The following is a 14,086-nucleotide window of genomic DNA, read 5'->3' as shown; positions in this document are numbered from 1 at the left end:
AACGTGGCATGACCCCACTTAGATGAAGTCCTTAGAAGTGTCAGGTTTGTGCAGACAGAGAATCGAATGGGCTTGTTGGAGGCCACCAGGGGAGGAGAATGGGCAGTTGTCCTTGTCTTATGGGACAGTCTCAGCTTGGGGAGGTGAGAATATTCTGCGGGTGGATGGTGGCAGATGGTTGCACGGCACGGGGAAAGTCTTGCTACCACTGAACTTAGCATCGCAAAATGATTAAGATAATAAATTTTGTTATATGCATTTTACCACAATTTAAAAAAGTAATAAAAAGGATAGATAATAATAAACTAAAATACAATAAATAATAAAATAATAAAGTGCAGAATAGGTTTTAGAATTGGGCTGAGTTGAATCCTGGATCCATGGTTAATGCTAGTTGTATTATCTTGTGTAAAGCAGGTAACCCCTCTCTGCCTCGAGTTCCATGTCTGTACGGTGAGCCTGACACTATGATCTGTTGCACGTAAGTGGTGCTGGTGTGGAGAGCGTGCTCTGTGAATGAAACTTGCCGACTACTGTATTTGCCTGTCCCTGCTGGGAAGCTTCGAGAGGAAGGCCTTTCAATTTGGAAGTCTACAAATCTTTCAATTTGTCCAAGTCTACTCGTGCATGACCAGGGCAGGGAGGATCCACTTCCATACTCAGTACTTAGCCTAAGCCATCAGGATGAGCTTTTCTTTTTTTCCAGCTCCCATGGTGTGTCCACGACATGCTGAGCTGCCATGGCTTAGCGATGGCTTAGTTGACACCCATGTTCCTGACCTGATCCTGGGGCGGGAGGTGGTAGGTGGGCTTCTACGAAGAAAGAGGAGCTCTGAGGTCCACCTGTACGTAAGCCATGTCAAGAGGCTTGGAATGCCCTGGAGTATTTTCATGTCCCCTGAGTTGTAGACTTGTAGAGCGAGGGTCTCTCCATGTGTTTTCCCCTGAACCAGGAAGGGCTTCCTGGACACATGGTGTGACCGACTGGGGACACAGCCCGGTGGCTGTGCAGAGAACGGCCTGATGAGTGTCATCAAGATAGTTCATCAGGTCAAGCATCTTAAAAATGCCGCCTTTGTGAAAGACCTCTGTCCGTGCCGTTGAGGGCCACCCGTGCTATTCCCCATGGTTTGATGGCAGCAGGGAGAACTGTGCACGTCCTGTTCTTGTTCCCACCATCTCTCTCTGGAGGCTCCTTTTCTGGTTCCTCTGTTCCTCCATGTTCCTTTCCTTCTTCCTTCCCCTCCCCCCCGCTCCTCTGTACTCTCTCCCTGGGCACGTCATCCCTGCTCAGTTTCAGTTACCTCCTACCATAGGGCAACTCCTTAATTTTTATCTCCACCGCAGCGTTCTTAGAACTGTAGCCTTGACCATCCAATGCCCGCTAGACATCCTCACCTAAATTTTTCAAAGGCAGTCAAACTCACTTTGTACAAAGTCAACCTCATGATCTTTGCTCCTATGCCTGGTAGATCTTTCCCCAGGATTCCATATCTCAGCAAATGATCTCACCAACCAACTGGTTACATAAACTGGAGACACGTTTTTGATGTCTCACCTTCCCTGGGGTCATCTTGACCCAGCCCCATGTCCACCACCAAGTGCATGGGCATAGACACAACTCTGAGGGCACTCCCCCCTTGGTGTTCTCTGAGGGTCTCCCCAGGTCTGTCAATCAACCACCCAGGTCCTTCTCTTCCTTGCTCAACTCCTTCTGGGGCCATCAGCTCTGGGCATCAGAGTAGGGCCCTGAGGTTTAGTCTGATTATTTCCCTCTACTTTGGGAATATCACTGATTCATGGTAGGTTTATTTGAGGGGCTACTTATCTAAGAGGTTAAAAAAAAAAAGAACCCACTGAAAGCTGAAAATAAAAAGCCTTTCATTATTAAAAGAAAAGAAAACAAAACCCCCATGATATAAATACCCCCTTCCTTCTGGGTCTGAATCCACGATCCAGTGACCTGGTTGGTCTCTTGAGGCCAGCTCATCTTTCGGGCTCAGTCTCAGGAGTGTGAGTCGCATGCTGGATGCCCAGGGTACCCTGAAGCCCTCTCAGTGTTGCCCCTAGTGGGTCGGTCCCTCTGTGAGCTGGTGGCGGGAGTGGCTGGGGCCTGTGGGTCTCCTGCAGCCTTAGACTCTGTTCCCTGCATCCCACCTTCCTAGTTCGAGGTCCTGGGAACAGAAGAGCTGACTCTTGGGTTGCTGGGGAACCTAACATCTAACATCTCTCCTGCCATTAGGAGGCTCTGATGTGACCCTTGGTCAGCCTCCGGGACAGTCAACCCCTGCTGTTCCTGGGGCAGTGGCCTTCCAGGTATGAGGCTGGGGGACATTTTTAGACTCGAACACTTGCTCCTCAAATCCTGAAACCCCACACACTGTGAACTCCAGGCCAGAACCCTCGAGCCTGCCTTAGCACAGGGGGAGGGCTGGGAGCCACCTTTTCCAGCTACACTGGGCAGTGACTTGGTCACTGTGCAAAGATAAACTGTCCAAGGGAAGACAAGCTGCTTGGTTATTGGCACTGTAGGTACGGCAGTGAATTTGCCTGGTTCCTGACAGCAGTGCTCCCCACCCCTGCCCCCAGCTGGAACTCTACTCTGTGTTGGCCGTGCCTGGGTCTGTGTGAGCCCTGACCCTGGGTTGCTAGAGCTTCAGGGGCAGGGCCGGGGGAGTGACCAGGAAGTCTGCCTCGGAGGGTATGCCTGGTTCTGGCCCATGAGAGGAGCCGGAGAAGGAGCCTCAGCCAGAGCCTGAGGGTCCCAGGGGATCCAGAAGTCTCCCTTGGGGACTTGGACTATAAGGCCCTAGGCCTGCCGGTCTCCCCTGAGCATTCAGGTGTGTGTGTGCACGTGTGCCAGGTTGGTGAGTCATGTTCACTGCCCCTTGGGGAGCCTCTGCAGAACCCACTTAAGGGTCAGGTAGCAATGGTGGGTGGGAGGGCATGAGCCAGCAGCAGCTCCCGTTCCATAGGGCCAGAGGTATCGACTGGGGCCAGATGTTCAGCCCCTGGGCTCAGTGCTCGGTGTATCCCAGTTAGCAGGAAGCTGGGGGGCAGCCAGTGTGGGCATCCGGCTTGCTGCGAGTCCCAGCATGGCCCAGAAAACAGGGTGGAGGCGTGGGTGGGCCATTCTGATCCTGCCCATCTGGCTGGGTTGCTGAAGGGGGACTGGTCAGGCAGTCAGGCCACAGGTTCATGAGAGCAGCTCATGGGGTCAGCTCACTGGGCAAGCTGCAGAATTCAGCCTCCTTCTACCCTGGGCTTCTGGCTCTGTGCTTGCTCTGGAAGCAACCTCTGAGCAGAGTGGATTTTCCCCTGTGGGTTTGGTTTACTCTCTTCTGCCTTGGCGTCTCCTCGGGCTGATCCCTGCACTGACCCAGGAGGGCCTGGCAACTTCTGGACGGTCCAGCCATTTTGGCCACCAGCCATGAGGCCCAGGTCCTGTGAATTTTTGAGAATGCCCCCCTCCCCTAGTGATCATGTATCCACAGGCTCCAGAATAGGAAAAGAAATCCTCAAAATTGTAAGTAATTAATATTTATCTAGGTAACATCATTTCACCTTGCTTACTGCAACTCGGTTCAGCTATGACCTAGCTTTCTGTAAGAAGCCATGAAGTTTCGGTTGTATGAACAAAATGCATAATATGTTTCAGGATCAGAATTATTAAGTTTATATAAGCCCCTTCAAAAGTTTATAGCCAAAATTATGCATAGTGTGAGAAGTGGGTATATTTTAATGTTTGATATGACGTGGGGTGGGAACATCAACTAGGAGGGCCTCAGGTCCGCTCTTCCCATACATGCAGCTGTGGGCCTCGTGGGGCACAAGCCACTATCAGAACAGGAAAAGAAGGATCAGCTTGTCTCTGGTCCCGTCCTCTGATCTATAGCTAGAATGTTCCATGGCTCAACCAACTGACATTGTTCCCGCCTTGTCTCTGGTCCCGTCCTCTGATCTATAGCTAGAATGTTCCATGGCTCAACCAACTGACATTGTTCCCGCCTTGTCTCTGGTCCCGTCCTCTGATCTATAGCTAGAATATTCCATGGCTCAACCAACTGACATTGTTCCCGCCTTGTCTCTGGTCCCGTCCTCTGATCTATAGCTAGAATGTTCCATGGCTCAACCAACTGACATTGTTCCCACCTTGTCTCTGGTCTCATTCTCTGATCTATAGCTAGAATGTTCCATGGCTCAACCAACTGACATTGTTCCCACCTCAGTCAGTGAGGAAACCCCACTTTTGTGGTCTGCAGAGGTCAGCTTCCTGGGGGCAGAGAGTAGTTCAGAGAAAGGGAGAGAACGGACAGGTGGGATGAGTGTCAAATATAGAAGAACCCGCACATAACGGTATCATTCGATACACAGAGCTCTGGATCTTGCCTTTTTCACTTCATATTGTGTCTGGGATATCTTTTCAAACTTTGGCACTTAGAGATGTACTTGATTTTTTTTTTTTTCCCCAATTCCAGAATATCCCTTGTAGGATGTCATATAATTGGAGTTACCATCACCTTATGGACGGGTGTCTGTATTTTCCCCAGTTTTTCTGCCATTAGAAGCCACACACGGTGCCTCTTGCTTCGGGTGCTTGCCCTGTAGGAGAGACGCCTGGATTCAGACCCGCTGCGGCTGCCTGGCGGTGCTGGTTCCCCAGGCTGAAGTCTGTCTGTTCCATCTGCAGGGGTGGGGGTCAGGGGTGGGAAGGTGGGAGAAGGAGGCGGCGTGTCCGCGGCCACTGCTCTGATTTCCCACGGGGATCTTGGTCATTTGCCCAGAGCAAGTTGTCCCTCAGCCCCAGACCAGGGCAGGAGCCAGCAGAGATGGTTCTGGGGCTGCTGAGAGCACCCTCTGGTACCCCTTGCCCACGCGGGCTGGACGTCGAACCCAGGTGGGAAGTGACCCTGGTGTTAGCTGTTTCTGGAGGCTGAATCTGAGAGTTTCAGGGAGGGGTGGGGGTGAGTCCGGCCATGACCTGTAGAGGAGCCCTTACTTGGCTCCCCAGCCAGGCAGGCGGATGAGCTGAAACTTGGAGGGTGAGAGGGCGGAACAGGCCTGGGAACCGGGGCTGGTCCCCGTGGAGCCTGGCAGAGCCAGCTGGTTCTTTGCCTGGGACCAGCTCTCTTGAGGGGTGGGGACAATCCATTTGATGGAAGTCCCTGTTCTGCGAGTGGAAACTGGTTCCCCTTCACTTTACAGGCCAGCTTTGGGGATTTGGGCAGCAGGCTGGGGGGTTGACATAACACTTCTTGCCCTTTCCCAGGAAGCTTGCTTAACTCTGCAGGTTCTTTGTTCAGTGGTGAGTCACCCCAGATCCTACCTTTTGTGTCTGTCCTCTTTCACCTTTGCTGCCCTGGGCCTCTTTCCACCCACAGACATGGCAGGTCACCTCTCAGGCCCCTCTGGGTGGGTTGTACAGGCCTGCTCTCAACTGTCCTGGGGTACAGGAGCCGCCGTGGTCAGCAGATGCAGGTTGGCCGGCCTCGTGGCTCTGCAGGACTGCAGCTGTCCTAGATGCACAGGGATGGCGGGCTGTGGGGAAGACTGCCTTGAGCTCCCTTTGGCTCTTAGTCTGAGGCAAGGGGTGTCCCACCCAAGAGGAGCCTGCTGGGCCCCTGGGTCTCTGTCTGTCCCCCAGACAAGCGCCCGTGCTGTCCCCTCTGGGCACCACGTCACTTCTGCGCCTCGAAATGGCTGGCTTGTGCCCTGGGAGAGCGGGGCGGGCTCAGGGCTGCTGCATCCCTGCCCTGGTGGTGAGCCCCGGCTGAGGCCCAGGGCCCGGACTCAGAGATTCCAGATGGTTCTCCGTAGCTGCCTCTGGCTTGTTCTTGCCTCTGGGATCTGGAAGGGCCGCAGGGAACCTCTGCTCCACCCTCTGTGCTCTGGAGATGGGGATCTCTGGACGGGAGAGATACTGTGGGTTGCAAAAGTGTGGGGCAGAGACAGGACTTGAACCCAGGTCCTGTGATGCTTGCCAGGGGGTGGGACAGGGGGTGCCCTGCTGTGCTGGGCTGCAGGGCAGAGCTTGGCCCCTGCAGTTTACGGCTCCAGGTATAAATGCACCCAGACTCCTACGGGCAAACACGGGTCTATGCATTTATGCTCTGAATCTCACGGACCCTTGGGGTCTGCAAAAATGCTGACAAACCAGCACCATGGGCTGTAACAGACTTTCCTCTGGTCACTGGTGGGTCTTTTCCGGGTAGATCCCGAATGCCAGGAAATGGGATAACTAGAGAGAGCAGGCATCCCTTGGTCCCAGAGGGAGGCCGGAGTTGGCGAGGCACGAGTTGGGCACGGGGACAGTTGCAAGCGGCCTGTTCCCATTCTCCCCAGAACAGCCAGAGTGACCTTTTAAAAATATCAATCAGGGATCATGTCGAGTCTCTGTGTAAACCTTTCTTGGCTTCACACAACACTTAGAATGAAATCCCAAATCACCCCTGGTCCACACGACCCAGAGTGACCGGTCCCCACGTGTCCCTCCCGTCCTGGTGTGTGTCGCTTCCCTGTGACTCAGCCCTCGGTGACACCCTGGCCGCCTTACCCACAGGGTAGTGAGTGCGGCTGGCTGCTTGACCTTTGCTCTGGCATTTCCTCGGCCAGGACACTCCACCCAGATTATTTCTTGATCACACCCTTTATCATTGTCAGAGGTGTCAACCCACACAGCTCCTCTGTGGATAAGCCTTCTGATCACCGTGCTCCCCACCCCCATCACTCTGGGTCCTGGCATCTGAGCTGTTGCCACCCTCTGTGGGCATCTGTTTCTTATCTACCCACCCCTAGAAGGCATGCTCCATGCTCAGCGGTGAGTCTCCGCGGCCCAGCACTTAGTAGGTGCTTTTTAAATATTTTTTGGCTGCGTGAATGGGACTCTGAGACTTTCAGCCTGCGGCCCCATTTCCAGTTGTTCTGCGAGCACCCGTGGGGAGGGTGTGTGTAGCACGTGGAATGTCCGACACATACCAAAAATGAAAATATTCAGTGTTTTCTGTGACAATCTTTGCACCCCAGGCTCACCCAGAGGCCTAGCCTCGGTAACTCCTCCCGTTCCTGAAATGCACTCATTTCCATCTCTGTGGGCTGGAACCCCCTGGTCTCCCTTCACCCCTTCGGGGAAAATAGGTCCCTTCTCCAGGCAGCGCGAGCTCAGTTCTCTCTCTCTCACCAGGTAGGTGCTCATCCCATCCCCATTTCAAAGATGGGGACACTGAGGCTCAGATAATTGCCCAAGGTCTCCTAGTCAGAACGTTGGAAGAGCTGGGATCTCCACTTAGGGAGGCTGACCCCACTTTGATGTACATCCCTCTGCTGATGCCCGTCCAGTTGCCTCTCCCCTTGCTTGCCAGGCTGGCGTCTGTCATCTGTCTGCAGGGACCCGAGAATTCGCAGACTGTCCTCTCTCGCAGCTCTGCCTCCTCCTGGCTGCTCCTGGAACCTCAGTACACTGTGAGTCCCAACAGCGTTGCTGGTAGGATCAAACCTAATTCCGCCCCTTCCTACCCCACGCCAAGCACCTGCTCTTTTAGCCTCTTTCCTGGGGCAGTGGTAGAGGAGGCACCCTAAGTTTCTCCATCTTTTATTAAATATGTGGATGATTTAGGTGTAATTGACCTACGGTATCATATTCAGGTATACAACGAAATGATTCGGTATTTGTATCTGTTGTGAAATGATCTCCCCAAGAAGTCTAGGTAACGTTTGCCACCGCACGGAGTTCAAACATCTTTTTCTTGTGACGAGAACTTTTTTTTAAAAAAGATTTTATTTATTTATTTGACAGAGAGAGAGAGTGAGCAGGAGAGCACAGCAGGGTGAGTGGGAGAGGGAGAAGCAGGCTTCCCAGCCTGATGCGGGGCTCAATCCCAGAACCCTGGGATCATGACCTGAGCCGAAGGCAGTCACTTAACTCGTTGAGCCACCCAGGCATCCCCAAAGCCTGTATTTTTTGAGGAACGTTCATGCTGTTTCCACAGTTATGTTTGTCGAAAGAGTGTGGACGATCCCTTGACTGGATCCCTGAACTTGGGCTTGATCAGACGGAGACTACCCCACACTCACACCCTCACTTGGCCTGAGCCCAGCTCTGCCCTGGGCCCCACAGTCCCTCCTGTCATTTAGGTGGGAGAGGCGGCTGGTACAACGGCCCCCAGCGGGGAATCCTGGGCTGCTGAACGGGAGCGCCCGAGACTCTGGAGCTGCCTCTTCCCTCCTCGGGGAATCGCCACTCCCGGCCGTCCTGCCTCAGCCCTGCCCTACTCCCATCCGGAGGCCCTTGACTTGCTGGAGCCTTGGCCAAGAGGGCCTTCGCTGTGGCTGGGAGGTGATCCCTCTCCCCCAACAGCAAGGGGACCCTGAACTCAGGGGGCCTGATAATGGGACCTGGGGGGCCGTCCTGGTGGGCCCAACCTCTGGCTATGGGTGGGGAGGGGGTTGTGAGCGGGGCTGAGGCCCAGGCTGTATGTGACCCAGGTGTTCCGGGCTGCCCCGCTTGCTAGCTGGGCAAGTCACATCTCTCCAAGCCTCGGTTTCCTGTCTGAAAAACGAGACTAGCACCTGGCTGGCTGGGTTGTTAGGGTTCGAGGAGGTTAGTGGCAATACAGTTGGCCTTGGCCACTCCTTGTTCTGAGCCCTGCGGTCTGGCCCCGGCTCTGGTGAGAGGCTCCCCTCAGCGAGGTCTTTCTGCCAGGAGCTGAGCTCACAGGGTGGGGCGGGCCTCGGGGGCCACATATCAGTTGTTCTCTCTTTCCTGGGAGCTGGTCCAGAGACCAGGGGGAGGGCGTCTGCTTTTCATCGGGGGGGTGGGGTGGGGTGGGGGGGCGGCTGCCTCTAATTCCTTTGGCATCTCAGCTTGTCAGGAGGAGGGAGATGCACTTAACCAGTTGTGGATCAGCTTGGTGCTGAGGCACAGGCACTAGGTTTGGAATCCACCAGCTGGGATTGAAGGCTAACTGGGCCACTTACTGGTTGTGAGACTCGGGTGAGGCACCCACTGGCTCTGAACACTGAGGAGCCCACTGGGACACGGGAGTAATCATTTCTGCTCTGCCTACTCCCCAAAGCAGAAATCCATGTCAAAGTGCTCGGTAAACCACGGAAAAGATGAAACAGGGGTTCCCCCTGCCATTGGGGGTGGGATGGGGGGCTCTGCCCAGGGACCTCACCCCAGGCCTGCAGACCCAGTGCCTAGACCCTTGTCCGGAATGGTCAAAACCAACTGTTGGGTCCTTGGAACAGAAGCGCATTTCAGGAGGTGCCGGCTGTGGTCTTGAAGAGCGGCCGGGCCCAGAAAAGGAAGAGTTCGCCTCGGTCGGCGTGGCTTGGGAGAAAAAGAGCATGACAGTCGGAGTTCCTGCGAGCTTACTATACACCAGGCACACGTCTAAGACCTTTCCACGTATTAAGTAGCTGACAAGGGGCGCGTGGGTGGCTCAGGGGGGGAAACCTCAGCCTTCGGCTCAGATTATGATCTCAGGGTCCTGGGATCGAGTGTCGCATCAGGCTCTCTGCTCAGAGGGGAGCCTGCTTCTCCCTCTGTCTCTGCCTGCCTCTCTGTCTACTTGTGATCTCTGTCAAATAAATAAATAAATAAAATCTTAAAAAAGAAAAAAAGGAAAAAGTAGTTGACAACAGCCCTCCGAAGGAGGTTTCTATTATCCCCCACTTTAAACGTGTTGTTAAGGGCGAAAAGGCATTTCGGGAGAAGGAGTGGGATGTGCAGAGTCTGGGGAGCCTCTCCCATCCTGGGGGCAGTGGCCGCCGTGCCTGCAGCCGGGAGGAGTTGGCCTCATGGGGCCCTGGCAGCCGGCCCCGGGGGTTAGGTTTGAGATGGCAAGCCGGGGACGGCTACAGGCTCTTGTGTGACCTAATCCTTGAGGGTGGGTGGGATGGGGCTCCTGGAAGGGGGACAAGGGCCTTAATGGGCTGGCTTCAGGGTGTAGAGTCCCTGGAACAAGGAGAGAGGTTCCTCATTCTTCTGTCTTCATACTTGAGGACAGGCCCAGCTGCCACCCAGGGAGCCCCCAGGGGATGCCTTGACTTTGAGACGGGCTCAGAAGCTGGGCTGTGGGTGGCCCGGGGGTCTGAGCTCTCAGAGGCCTGGGAGGCCAGGCTTGCAGCCAAGTGGCCTGAAGCGGGTCCTACACGGGCCAGACTGCGCCCCATTGCGGGGCTGACCCCAGGAAGGCAGGACGGCCTTGCTTGCTGGGTTACAGAGGAGCCTAGAGCTTTCTGCTCACACTGGCAGGACAATGGCATCTTCCTGGTCTGAGCCCCCTGCACAGCCCGGTCATGGGGACTGGCCCGGCTAGGGATGGAGAGGTAGGGCAATGGGGCCTCAGTGATTAGAAACAGGAAGCAGGGCTGGAACATTTTCTCCCAAATAGAATGCAGTCCGGGGAGGCCACCGCAGAGTTGGCCACGGTGGAGGCTTTCCAGTCGGACGATTCGGGTGCCCACACACCAGTAGGACACTCTGGGGAAGTAAAGGCAGGTGTGTGGCACCCTCCCAGGGACGGGCTGCCTGCTTTCTGCAGCACCTCTGAGCGAGGACCGGGGGGCTGGGAACGCTGGGTGTGCATGGGGGGAAATTCCATTCTGCAGGGCGCCCCACCCTGCGTCCTGACCATTTCTGCTTGGAAGCAGTCGGCAAGCATGCTGGAATTTCTAACCAAGACAGGGACAGGGTAAGAAGAGGCTTGGGGGAAGCGGCAGAGTTTTTTAGCCATGAGGCATCCAGGGTGTGATATCTGTGCAAAACCCAGAGATGAGATGAACAGAGATGGCCAGGAAGATTGGGAAGGCCCGGGGCAGAGGCCAGATCCGGGGTGAGGTCACCAGGGAAGCATGCGGGCCCACAGTGAGCTCTGGGCTGAGTGGGCCCAGGGGAAGGGAGGGGAGCAGACGGAAGGGAGGAAGGGAAGAACTCGCCTTGGCCTTTCTTACTTTGTAAAAGAGTAAGTACTTGGTGTCTGAATGGAACGTTGGGGGAGAGAGGTCAGGAGTTCAGTCCCCCAGGGATCTGGTGCTGGGTGGACAGTGGGACATTGTTCTCGAAGGCGAGAGAACCCCAGCCTTTGTTCTCATTCCACTTCCACAGTAACTATTCCGGGATTTGGGTTGAGACCAGCGTCCACCTGTGCTAATTAGTTGGTAAATACTTTGGGAAAGTGCTCTTTGCCGGAGAGGCACTTGGGGTAGCTCTTGTCTGGCAGGGCTGGCCTTGGGAAAGGTTGAAGGGTGAGCACAGCCGGGAAGGGAAGGGGCCACGGTTTCTGGTGGCCACACAGGGGGAACTCGATCCCCACCTGTTCTGACGCCAAGTCATTCTTTGCCAAACTTCTGGGTGGGGCCTTGTGCTCTTGGCACAACCTGCATTTCCCTTTCCAAAACCTGGAGCCCAGTCCTGTTCCCACAGCCTGGCTCTGGAGGCTTCTGGTGCAGAAGGGACGGCCGCGTTTGTGTTTGGAACGGCCAGCCTGGCCCCCAGCATCCCAGCCACGCGTTCTAGCCAAATGCTCACCTGGTGGCATGAGGAGGCAACCTGGCCTCCTGCGGAGGTATGACACTGCCTGGCCCCAGGTCCTGAGTGCCTCGCCAAGTCATGGGGACCGAACTCCGGAGGATAGCCAGGGGGGCCCATCACTCATCCAGACTGACTGTGGGATTTGGATACACCTGTTGTTGGTGGTGTTTTTTCTTGAGAAAACTGCAGACATTTGGATATTGACTATTATATAAGGTGAAAGTTTATTGACATGGAAAGGTGGATTGTTAACTGAAAAAAGGTTTTATTATTTTTTAAATGATTTTTAAAAATATTTTTTAAATTATTTAAAAAATTTTAAAAAGATTTTATTTATTTGACAGAGCTAGAGATTACAAGTAGGCAGAGAGGCAGGCAGAGAGAGAAGGGGAAGCAGGGAGCCTGGCGCTGAGCAGGGAACCCGATTCGAGGCTTGATCCCAGGACCCTGAGACTATGACCTGAGCCAAAGGCAGAGGCTTAACCCACTGAGCCACCCAGGCGCCCCTGAAGAAAGGTTTTAAAAAGCATGGATGGTATGATTTCAATTTGGAAGATACTCACAAATATGCAACAGGTGTTAATAGCAGTAGTCACTGGGTGGTACGAAATGTTCCCCCTATTTTTTTGTTTTTCAAGATCTATGTTTTCTTGTAACTTATTTAAGAATTGCTATTTCTTCCAAGTTCTACAATGCACACATAGCTCTTTTACTTAATTACAAGGTTATTTTTAACTTAAAAATGTTGATTAAAAATTGTTACCCTGGAAGGGAACAATTCAGGGGCTGCTTGAACCAGAGCATGGGGTGGTGGACCCTCAGTCCCACCTCAGAGACTGGGAAGAACTGACCTCTTTTCTGCTTTTCTGCTAGTTATAGTTTAGAGCCAAAACCCCGTCCAAGTTCTGCACAGAAACCAGAAAGTGGTGATATTTGCGGAACAAAAAACAGTTAACTCTGAGATGATCAGTGATTAAAAAATAAAAAAAAAGGAAAAGAAAAAAGAGACTGAGAATCCCAGTCTGCTGTCCTCTGTCAACCCCATCCATGCCTGTCCCTTCTTGCTCACTGCCTGAAAAATCCAACTTCACTTTATTTTTTTTTAAAGATTTTATTTATTTGATAGAGACACAGCGAGAGGGAAAACAAGCCAGAGTGGGAGAGAGAGAAGCAGACTTCCTACTGAGCAAGGAGCCCAATTCAGGGCTCGATCCCAGGACCCTGGGATCATGACCTGAGCAGAAGGCAGACACTTAACAACTGAACCACCCAGGCGCCACCCACCCCCCCAACTTCGCTCTAATAGAGGGTTAAAGAGGAAAAGCAGAGTTCGAAGGATAAAGTTGTTAAAACGTGGTGTTCTTTTCTGGTCCTCACCTGTAGGCTCTTGGGACCGCCCCTGTGCTCTGTGTGGGTCTTGGAAAGCGCTGGGAGCCATGAGAGAGATCATGAGGATGGGCAGGGAACAGAGAGGCTGAGATAAACCTCAGTTTAATCTGAGGAAACTCCAGTTTTCCAGGCCTTTTTTCATCTTTCAAAAGGGCTCCCTGTGGGAGTCCCCCCATCTTTAACTCCCTGCAGGACACAAGCTATGTATGACCGTGCAGTTGTTTTGGGGTGGATGGAAGCGAGGCACTTGCCCGCTGAATGGTGCCCGCATCCTGGTTGGGACCACTCTGGGCACCCACACCCACTCCCGGCCCCAAGCCTCCCTGTGGTCCAGGCCCAGATCTCCCAACCCCTTTCCCGGGCCTGGTGCGCCTCAGTCTTTCAGTCTGGCCCCTATCCCCTTGGGGGCTACACAGGGAGAAGGAGGAGGACGCCTGGGTTTCTCCAAGCTGGACCAGCTTCTGTGGGCACCTCCTTACTCCCTGGTTGGTATGAAGTCTGAAAGCAGTGCTGGTCTATGCCAAGATCAAGGCTGCCCGAGGACCACAGGGCAGGTGTGGGGCTGACGGGCCAAGTCCTCCGCCAACTTCTCCAAACACCACCCAGTTCTAACGAGAGGGATCCTGACGCGCCCCATTCTACCTTCCTTCGCACTCAAGTTTGTAATCTCTCATGCCAGAAAGGAACACGTTCGGGAAGGATGTCATTTGGGAAAAAAAAAAAATTATTGTGCCATAGCTATGAGGTTAAGGCCCCTTCCAGCCCACTGCTGACCACGGCATCTGCTGGGGCAGACACCCACTCTGGACTCTGGGCCCCTCTTGTGCTCCTTCTCGTCTCACCATTTTAGCAAGTTTAGTCCAAAGAGAGTCTTCTTGGCTGAAGGAGCAACCGAGGGCAGAGGCTGGGGCTGTCTGAGGGGGCTCACCGGGGGGGTCGCTGGCATCGGGCGTCAGGTGTGGGATGTGCTTCTGTTGTTTTAAGAGTCAGAGATGTGGTTTAAGAGTCAGAGACATGGTTGATTTTGATGGGTCCTTTGGGGCGTTTTGCTAGCACTGCTTTTGGGACAATGCTGCTCTAAAATAAACTGTAGTGTTTGGATGAAAATGAAGGTCAGGAACAGGAGCCCTCTTTTGGTTCCAAATTTTCTGACTAGGTTATAAT

The sequence above is a fragment of the Lontra canadensis genome, unplaced genomic scaffold, assembly GCF_010015895.1.
Source record: "Lontra canadensis isolate GAN:19392208 unplaced genomic scaffold, GSC_riverotter_1.0 scaffold66, whole genome shotgun sequence".
NCBI classification, from domain to species: Eukaryota; Metazoa; Chordata; class Mammalia; order Carnivora; family Mustelidae; genus Lontra; species Lontra canadensis.
Note: the sequence above shows the minus strand (reverse complement) of the source record.